Raw genomic sequence first — 10291 nt, forward strand, 5'->3', positions numbered from 1 at the left:
CATGTTTGGTACTCGCTATCTGTGTGTGATATAACATTTGTTGTGTGTGAAAGTAATATTTTGTTGTATCTTTTATGTATGTATCAGCGATGGCAGCTGTTCATGGTCCCGACACAGAGGACAGGTTGCAGTGTGCAATTGGAGCGGTCTTTCTGCAAGCCCTAACGAGCCTTTTTAAGTGGTAGGGATTTCTTTTTGTTACCACATAGTGGTATTTTGGACACATAGCACCTATTGAGGTATAGCATGCACTGTCTTTTAGCTTAGGTATAGGAAGCCTATGTGCTGCACTTCAGTGCAGTATTCCTTGGACATGGAACATGCATCATTTGGTTTGTAATCCTTGAACATGGAATGTTGCCGAAGCCAACGTTGTGACACTTGGAGGCGTCTTGATGATGAAAACAGCTGTTCCTTGTCACTGCTGTCTTGAGCAAGGCAAGAGTTTTTGTTAAAGGGTTGCACAAAGAAAAACATTCAGCATTGTTTGGTAAACATTAGGTAATATTTCGCTCAATATAACACAAGAATGAGACCGGTGCACTTTAAACAAAATGGGTTATTGCAACGGAAGCACAAAAATTGACGGCATGATGCTCACTCTTTATTTTTTCGTACTTAGGTTGCAATTAACCATTTCATATAAAGTTGGACACATGCTGCGTCCTTTCTCATGTTTTTTGTGTTACATTGTGCTAAATATCACATAAGTTGGAAAGTTGGCTGCAGCGACATTCCCTCTTATAGGATTTGTTGGTCTATTCAAGTTTCCTCCATCAACATCCATTTTGTTTGGACTGCCATGAAATTGTGTGCAGTAAAATCTTACTTATAATCATGTTTTGCTTATTGTCGTTATGATTGCTTTTACCTTAAATTTTTTTAGTGGAAATAAAAGATTTTTTGAACTAAGTTCTTTTTTACAAGTAGAAGTGTCATTCATTTTCTGTGCTTTTTAGAGGAACTGTAAACAACACTGAAGTCTAAAAATTTAATGACTATAAATAAGCACACTTTTTCTACGTGGACATTCTGCCGCCAAAATTCAGCAAATTCGTGTTCAAGGAAGTCCCGGGGGTTGTTTTTTCAGCTTGCTTTCGAATTTTTACGTGTATGAGCAGATTTTTGGTATTTTTTTAAGTTGTAGCGCAATCTTGTTTTAAGTAACATCGTGCAACATGCAAGTACTTATTCCTTTCTAACAAAGCCTCCTGAGATAATCCTTATGCCTAGAGTTTGGTCATCTGAATTAGGGACAGCTTTTTTTGGGGGGCAGCATATATTCTTGTTTCATCACATTGTTTGAGACATGTTCCTACTACAATCTATGACAATACCATGAATGTGTTTATGTAACACAGCTCACAAGACATAGAGGCCTATCATACAGAGAAGTGTAATCATTGTGATAGTGCCTTGAATAGCCTTATTAGACTGCAAAGTTAAATTGTTGAATGAATTCATGCTCTTGGTGAAGTACAGTACTCACGGATTGAAACAGGACACTCGGAGCGTGTGGCCGACGGTATATGTGCTGCAGCTCGTGGGTGCACGCAGAACCAATGTGTTGCGTTGTGGTATAGGGGGATACGGGGAATACCTATGGAGCGTGGGTACTCCTTCTGATTGCCAAATTGTCGGCCTGTAGTTCACCACGTGTACACTACCAGGGCAGCGCTGCAAGGCTCACGCACATTCGCATGTCTACCAAACTGGCTCACCGCTGCGCACCACTTTTATTGCCACGCCAGCAGACGACCCTCTCGTACTGCGTGCTTAGGCAATACAGTACGAATGCTGTGCAAGTAAGACGCAAGGTTCAGTAAGTATATTGCGCCTTTTGCGCATTTGTAGACATGATAAACATCTACACAAAAGCATGAAAAGTTTACTTCGTGGTTTCTTTCGTAGTTTCTGTCTCGAAAAGAAAGAAAATGTTTGGCATGTTTTCATTCATGCAACATGGAAATAATATCATGTATTAGTGCCGTTAGGGCAAACTGCGGCCTATTGTTGAATAAAAATGTCAGAAGCTCGCTCGTTCTTCTGTGACCGACAGCTCTACAAATGCTTGTCACACAAAATAGCCGCACTATTCTCTGCTTGGGGCGGGACAAGAAAGTACTTAGTTATTGTTTTATTGCTGCACGAAAACAGGCCCATGACTGGAGCTTTTATTTTTTATTGTGACGAAAAGCTTGAAAAATTTTTCATGCTTTTGTGCAGCTATTTATTATGTCAACGAGCACATATCAGGCGCAACATCTTAGTGGCCGGTATCCAATTACTTACTTGCGCAGCCTACGTGCCCCATTGTCGAAGGACGCCGATCAAGAGCGTCGTCTGCTTGCGTCAAAATATAAATGGTTAGCACCGTCCCCATCGATTCGGGCTGCATGCATGCAAAAATTCGCGAGCCTTTCAGCGCCACGCTGGCAGTGTGCACTTTGTGAACTAGATGCCAACTCTTTAGCGACCGGAAGGAGTAAGCCTGCTCTTTAGCTGTTTTTGCCCTCACTCTATACAACACTGCAACATCCTGGTTTCGCGAGCTCCCATGAGCAGCGGCACATGCATTGGCGGCCATGCTCTACAGCTGTCGTGTTTCAATTCTTGAGTACTGTGAGTACTACCTAACATGCCCAGGATGTTGGCCATACTGGGCATGCTAGGTACGTACAAGGGAGGAAACGGGAGTGCAAGCAAATACATGAACTGCTGCATCCAATAATATTTCTGTGTCGGCGTCTTAGCTCATGATGCTGTTCACTCCGGGGTGTACATTTTATTTCCTCGCTGAGCTCTTAAAAATATTCTCAATTGTATTATCTCTGTGACGTAAGGGTTCAGGTGATATTTTTGGCATCTGCATGATCTAAAATAGTCATGAGTTCAACCCTGTGATGTGCTATATCCCTAAATACTTGAGTAACGCCAGTGTTTGGTGGGGTAGGTAATTAATCGCCTAGAAACTTTTGTAAGGTACGGCGAAATATCAACAGAGAAAAGAGAGAGGACACAAAGTAGTGCTAGCTCGTGTTGTCGCCCTTTTGATTGTGCATGTTTTTTCTATTGTTGAAAGGTTTCTTTAGAAAGAGTTCCTATCCTTGTCCTATCAAGACGTTCAGTAAATGCCAACACACCTCAGTGTAGATTCTTGTGCTTATTAATGACCAGCGATCAATTTCATAATTTGCAATACTGGCTAGTGAACATGGGCAACTGTGCACTTTAAAGCATGGAGCTAGGTAAAAATATTTTCTATTTTATAAAGCTTTTGTCACCTCTTCAAGTTACCTAAATAATGTATTTTTGGCAATTGAATATTATGCAAAAATAACCAAGGGTATAAAAATGTTTTTCTTGCTTCCTCCAATCAGTTGCTTGTAGAAAGATGTGTAGAAACGACCTGTAATATGTTACAACATGCATATCTGTGTAATATACTGTAGGTTACAAAAACCACAATTTTTCAATTGTTTTCATTAGAGTTGTGTAGCTGTATCAGCTAGATGTAGCTCTACATTTCATGTGCCTGTTTGTTGCTCAATTTCATCTTGCACATAGGCGTGCGCATAAGAGTGGGGGCAGCCCCCTCTCCCCCAACTTGTTAACTAAGACGGGGGCTACAAAATTGGAAGCCTACTTAACTAAGTAAGGGGGAGTGCCGTGGTGAACCTCTCTGCCACCCAAGTGTAGGAAAACCCTGCACACGCCTATGACTTTGCACCTCTGAACATGAGCCCTCAATAGTTTTCAGTTAAAGAAGAGGGATTTTAATGTAGAAGCTTTGTGTAAAACAAAGTTGTGGAATATAGACCCACTGTTGCATGCCGTAGTCATACATTGGGTGCAATTGGAATTGTGAAAGCAAGTTATTCTGCAATATTGACTTAGAGAAGCTGACTCAGCTGATTCCTCTGTTCGTGATAGCTGGCTTCCCTCCAATTACTGATCAATCGAAAGCCCTTTGAACTGATGTATAATGGTTAGCCTTTTTCATCGCAGCATGAAGTCAAGGCTATGTGGTTCGATATTGAATCCAGAGGGATTATTTTATACCTGATCAATGTATATCACTATTCAAAAAAGGCATAACTCATCAGTTGTAATGTCTATTCATGTGCTGCGCTAAAATGTATGCTGCAGTGCCTACTAAATTTTTATGTTCTCTCTTGCAGGTTTTAAATACAGCAGCGGTGCCACCACGACGGTGCTACAAAACACCCTATCCACAATGAAAAGTCGAAAATAAATACAAATGTAGTTATTCCTTGAAATGTCTCATTTGGGTTTTCTTTGTTTGTTTGTACTTATAAAACAGGACTTTCGCAAGAATTGTAAACAAGGACGAACTAGCTCTATTTATTGTCCTATCCGAACTGAATTGCTTGACAATGTAATGCGTGTTTCCAAATGCAGGCATTATATACTTGCAGCATTATTTATCGTCTTCGAAAGATTCTGACGTGTAAAAAACTATGATCTGTTCGTTGGTGGAAGTGGTATGATGGTATTTCCTTTACAATCCTCTAATCTGTGCACACTTTCATATTAATAATGAAGCGGTTTATTGATCTCCTTTTCAGCAAATGTTCTGTTGATGGCATAGGACCTTAGTCTACAATGTGACGTTTGATGTCAACCTAGTGCATATGCTCGATAGCACTTCACTAGACAACGGCCATCAGAAACTCAGATGTCCGGACTCTATAGACTAACGCTAGCCAATGGTCATCAGAAACTCTCATGTCGGGTCTCGATAGACTTACGCTAGACTATAGCCATCAGAAACTCTGTCATAACTCCATAGACTAACGGTAGCCAATTACTACTAGACTCACATTAGGTACGCATTAGGAAAGCGCATCAGACTGATAATAGACAGTTTTAAGATTGTGATGTAGAATGACATTAGCCTGTTTATAAAAGTACATAAGTTTTTTTTCATAAGGGATGTCGGATACGCGAGAACGTGGGGTGACAGATGTACTGTTTAGAGCAAGGCCATTAGTACTGCGGCTTCTTAGAAACGTGATTTCTCTCATTGCGAAAGAAATGGTGTCTTTCGCTGTATCAGGAAAGTGGGAAATAATCAAATCGTTGGCTACACCAGGAATTTAAAACACCCTTTACTACGCATGATCATATAATAAAACAATTCACCCCGTATCTGCATCTTAATCTGCAAACGTCGTCGAAAGACGATATTCTTGTGTGTGGAAAGAGTGAACAAAGCATTTATTTGATGTTCTGCGCAAGAAAAATGGTGAATGGTATTCTGGAGGCGCTGCGTTAAATTGCCTCGAACGTGCAGCGTAGGCGAACGAACGCATCAAGTCACGTCACACGTAACACATGGGCACCATCTGGCAGCTTTTTCGGAAAACGATCCGCGTGGCTCTGAGACGTGTATGCGCGCCCGTCTCAGAGGTGAAAAGGTGTAAAACGCAAGGTGACGGGTAGGTGCCACCACCATCTCGTCTTAGCAAAGCGCTGGAAACACTCGCCTTCTCGTGCAAGCGTTGCATGGTTAGTGCAGCGGGATAAGCGCTACGGTCTTTCAAATTACTTATGCATGCCTTTTCTAGTAAAAGACGCACATGCAAAATATGTACGTGTTATTATGGTACCCCTGACATGCGCAATAATTGCTTTTTATTCGACAATTGCATAAGTCTGAATGCTAAACCTGGAGCAACATAGGTGGGTGCTGAAGATGGCGTTGGACGTTTCAAGTACCGCGTGCCATTAAAAGTGGACAAACAGACAAATGTATAGACCGACAGATAAACCCAAATTTTTGCGTAAGGTTCCCAAGAAAGACTATCGTTTTAAAAAAAGAAACAGACGCAACTTTCTGGCGCACGCGGAACAATTTATCGGCGTAACGTTACACCAAGCCGTAGCAGACGACATGAAAAAAAAATGGCACCGGATCTGCATGTAATCTGCAAATGTCGCCGAAAGACGATAGTCTTGCGTCCGGAGAGAGTGAACAAAACATTTATTTGGTGTTCTGCGCCATAAAGGAGGCACTGCGTTGGAGTGCCTTGAGCGTGTAGGAAAGGCGAACGAGTGCATCGAGGCACGTTATACACGAGCGCAATCTGGCATTTTTTTCAAAAACAAAGAAAGCCATGCGCGCCTGCGAAGAAAGATGCGTGCCATTCTCGGAGGCGATAAGGTGTAAAACACAAAGCAACGGACAGGTGCCACCACCGTCTCGTTTTAGCAAAGCGTTGGTAACACTTGCCTTTTTGAGCATCGCGCCCCACCGCCCGCGCAGTGTGTTTAACGCTACGTTCCTTAGAATTTCTTGTGTGTGCCTTCTCTAGTATGAAACCGCACATACAAAATATCGATGTGTTGTTGTCGTACCTCAGATATGCGCAACAATTGCTTTTTATTTGACATTCGCACAAGTATGAACGCTAAACCTTGAGCATAGTTGTGGGCGCTGCAGGTGGGGTCTGCCATTTCAGGTGTCGTTAAGAGAAGACAAACAGACAAATGTACAGAAAGACAGACCAATTTTTTTTTTCGTCGAAGTTCCCAAAAAAAGACTATCACCTTTATAAAAGAAAGAAGTTTTCCATGCTGTCCACTTTCACGCCGTACACGCCATGATAGTTCCACGCATAGCAAGGATGTGCATACCCTTCCTTGATGCCTAAAATAAAGAAGTTGGCTAGCGCATACCTGCAACTTGGCCGGTGCTCTTTTGGCCGTAGGTGGGGGTCACATCTTGATTTCTCCTAGAAAAAATATAAATGTTGTAGAGGACTAGTGCAGAGAATTGTTGCGCTATTTTAAAGGAGGTCGGCGGAGATCCCTTGGAATACCGCAGCCTCGACCGCGCGCTGGATGAGTCGGCATGTTCTTGAACCAAATCATCCGTGGCTACCGCCCGGGAGGGTCTCTGAAGATAAGATACATATCAGTCACGTTTGAGTGCGTAGCGAAGAAAGTCACTGGTAAAGTAGGTTAAAGCAGTAGCATGAAGTCCAAAGCAAACACACAGCTTGAACCTATGTATAATTATGACACGCGAATTACGTGTCAGGCGATAAGGTGTCATAATGAATTCTAACGGCGTACATATAAGCAACCACCATTTAATTGTTTTTTTTTACCTTCGTCGATCATGGATCTTACTTTCCCAGCAACAGTGGAAACAGCCGCCCAAAAGAGCCGTGTTTTGTAAGGGTTCGCGAAGGCACTTTTGGCGAAGAGGTCCGAGCAGAGGCGGTGGCCGCCGTACAATTGCTCTCGTGCGAGTTCCTCCTGGTCCGGCTTTTTGGCGTAATTCTATCATACGTCTAACCTAAAAAACCAAACAAATGTACCCACAGATTTCGATAAGCAACACGTAAAAGCACCACAAATATAAAAGTGTGAGAGGCAAAAATATTATGTCACAGCTTGAAAAGCGCAGCGTAGCTCGGCCTTAGTGAAGGTAACGTGAACTTCTTTTACCACGGAAAGCAACCGGTCACTATCACGTAGAAAATTGCTGGGGCTCCTTTTTTAAATATTCAAAAGTGGCAATGCCGATGCAAAGAACTCGTTGTCGGAATATTTCTAAGCTGAACAATTTCATCTAGAGGCACATTCAGCGAAAATATTTACCAGCTGTCTCACGCAAAGGAAAACAAATAAAGAACCACTGCAAGCAAAACAAATACCGAAATGAAATTTTCATTAGCACGTCAGCTGGCATAAACTGGCTCACGAGAAACTGTCCCAAAGTACACTCTCAGAAAAAGGTTAGTTTATTCACTAAGTACTAGCCCGTTACTTTTCACAGAATCCACTAACCAGCTAGTAAATGCAGGTAGTAAAAGTAACCCCTAGTGAAAGGCACAACCTCGTTGGGCTCATAACCAACACTAGCCCAAATACTGCCTAGTTAGTAAGTGGATAGTGCTGACTCGAGTGGTTAGTTCATTACTAAATTGTTAGTAAACCTCGAAAATAAAGGTTTATGCCTACTTCGTTAAATAATCGTGTGCATGGTTATATCAATATGATTTAATACAAAAGTATAGGATAAAAAACGTATTGACATGGCCTTCGTAAAATAATAATGTCTTTTAATTTCGCCTTGTAACTACACTGGGGTAAGCGCGCAGCACAGCAACATACTTATAGAGAATTGACGACACAATCGTACGATCAAATCAGATATATGTGAATCTCATATCAGCATAAAATGTATGCACGAATACATGTTCAAGACTAGGACCTGGCATATTTCTTCTGTAGCAGCAATTCGAAGACTATACCCCGTCTTTGGGACCGCACACCGCGTACTGGTTAGCAGTCACAGAATTTATAAGGTAATTGTTGCTTTCTATGCATCACCATGTCCTCTTCTATTTTACTCTGTATGCCAATACGTAGCACGTAACTTCTATTCCAAGGTAGTCAGAAAACGTAGAGCTTGCGCGAATTTTGCCTACGATGTCTCTATTACGGCAGAATGTACTGTGGCATCTACGACCGATCTTGCAACGTAGGTTGCTTTGTAGTTGCTTAGTTTGAACAAAACACACTAAGAAAGGTTGCCTCGTTAATAACGGCTAAAATTATTAGCTGTACTATCTGGTAGCTAGTAAAAGTACGCCGCGAAGGCAGTAAAACGCTCCAGAAACTAGTAAACACACGCGTTTACTAACTGTTTTTTTAAGAGTGTCGCTTTACAAGTTTACAACATTACTGAAAAATGTGCCGTGCCAAACAAAGTATCACTATGAAGCAGCAAGAGAAACTATTTGGCTTGTCCTGTAGATGCTTCGACAAAGATAGCACTTGCTTCTTCGTACTGAACAAAACGTGTGCATAACTTTCGTCCGCTGGGAGCCGAAACAAATTCGCTGAGCTCTTTCTTCTAGAGTTTTGCCACCACGGAGCAGCGCAGCATGGGTTGCGTCCTTTCCCTTAGTTTGTCAACATTCTGAACGCGTTCGGTCTCACAAACGCCGAGTGTTTTACCTTCAAGGTATTCTAAAAATTTGCACACGTGCACAGCGAAAAGAAACGCCAGGAGCAGACGAACTGCATCGCAGTCAAACACGTAAGTGCGAAAGCGCCGTCCGTCGGGGCAACGAATACAACATCTGGATATAGTGTGCTAAAAATAGCCAATGGATGTTTTCAGTTCTACCCATAATTGCATGCCGTAAAATTGGGTTACATTGCGACAGATTTCACTTGTGTTCGTTTCCTTGCAGGATTATTATCAACACAAAGGCGAATGAATAATCATACAACGTTTCTAAAACCTTCTCTCGTACGACGGAATGTTCAGAAAATCCGCATTTTTATTATAAAGGCTATATTCAGAATAAAAGCTGTCATAACGTTGTCCCATCGTGTGGGGCTATTTTGTGACAATGCTGTTTTGGGCTGAATGTGATTGAAAAAAAACGCCGCCAAAAAGTTACCCCATCAAATGTTTGCTTGAGTTATCTACAATCGATTTCTGCTCTAGCATTGTCACAATTGTGTGAAAATTTATTCATACATCTACCTACTCAATACTTTTTTTTACCTCAAGCTGACTCTATTTGCCTAGTTACCTAATAAATTCAATTCTCGTTTCTCTTTGAGTACAGAATTGTTTCTATTGAGAACGAAATTGCGTCTTCCGAGTCTGGTGATCTCGAATTGTTTTGGGTCCTCTCCATGGTGCTGAAGTTGTGGCGGTCAGGTTTGACTGCCATCGCTCTTCCCGGGTAAAGTTGTCGTTCAAATTTTACTACGTTAAAGCCATCCTTCTTTAAGGTATATTCTCCGGAACCCGTACCATAGACCCTAAAAACCATTCTATAAAGTTTCATATTACATAAGTGGTAGGAGTGTTCATTTCAGATAGGTTGTCAAGACTTCCAGACAGTACGTCCGAATCACCCGTATCTCCTTCTGACCACCTTTTGTTTTCGCTGTGCTGACCATATAAGACGATTCACTGTCACGGCTTTCTTCTGAGTGGTTGTCCTCAAGCGAAGATCTCTTCTTTGGTCGTCTAGCTCTGATACCGGAGTAACAATTGCCCTTCTTGGGGTAACTTTGCCACAGTTGGTGTATCACAATGTCACCCCGCGAAGTATCATCATTTCAGTTTCCTTTATATCGCCTTAAGAAGACATGACTTGCTTAAAGTTATATAACAGTGTATTATAGCCTACATACTAGCAATCACAAGTAGACACTAGTTTTTGCTCTTTTTTTGTGGGTATGGGTTTAGCACGCAATGTTTACGGTGGTTCGAGAATGCGCGCTAAGA

General features: G+C 41.8%; 1 long non-coding RNA gene across 1 annotated transcript in view; it reads left to right on the forward strand.

Moving 5' to 3' along the window:
* Positions 1–4280, forward strand: part of LOC142776655 (uncharacterized) — a 44011-nt gene extending 39731 nt beyond the window's left edge. Inside the window, exons 3-4 of the long non-coding RNA XR_012887705.1 lie at positions 88–181; positions 4182–4280. This is a non-coding gene — a long non-coding RNA (uncharacterized LOC142776655). The remainder of the gene's footprint in view (positions 1–87; positions 182–4181) is intronic.
* The last annotated feature ends 6011 nt before the right edge of the window (positions 4281–10291 follow it).

This window comes from Rhipicephalus microplus, chromosome X (genome assembly GCF_043290135.1).
Source record: "Rhipicephalus microplus isolate Deutch F79 chromosome X, USDA_Rmic, whole genome shotgun sequence".
Lineage (NCBI taxonomy): Eukaryota > Metazoa > Arthropoda > Arachnida > Ixodida > Ixodidae > Rhipicephalus > Rhipicephalus microplus.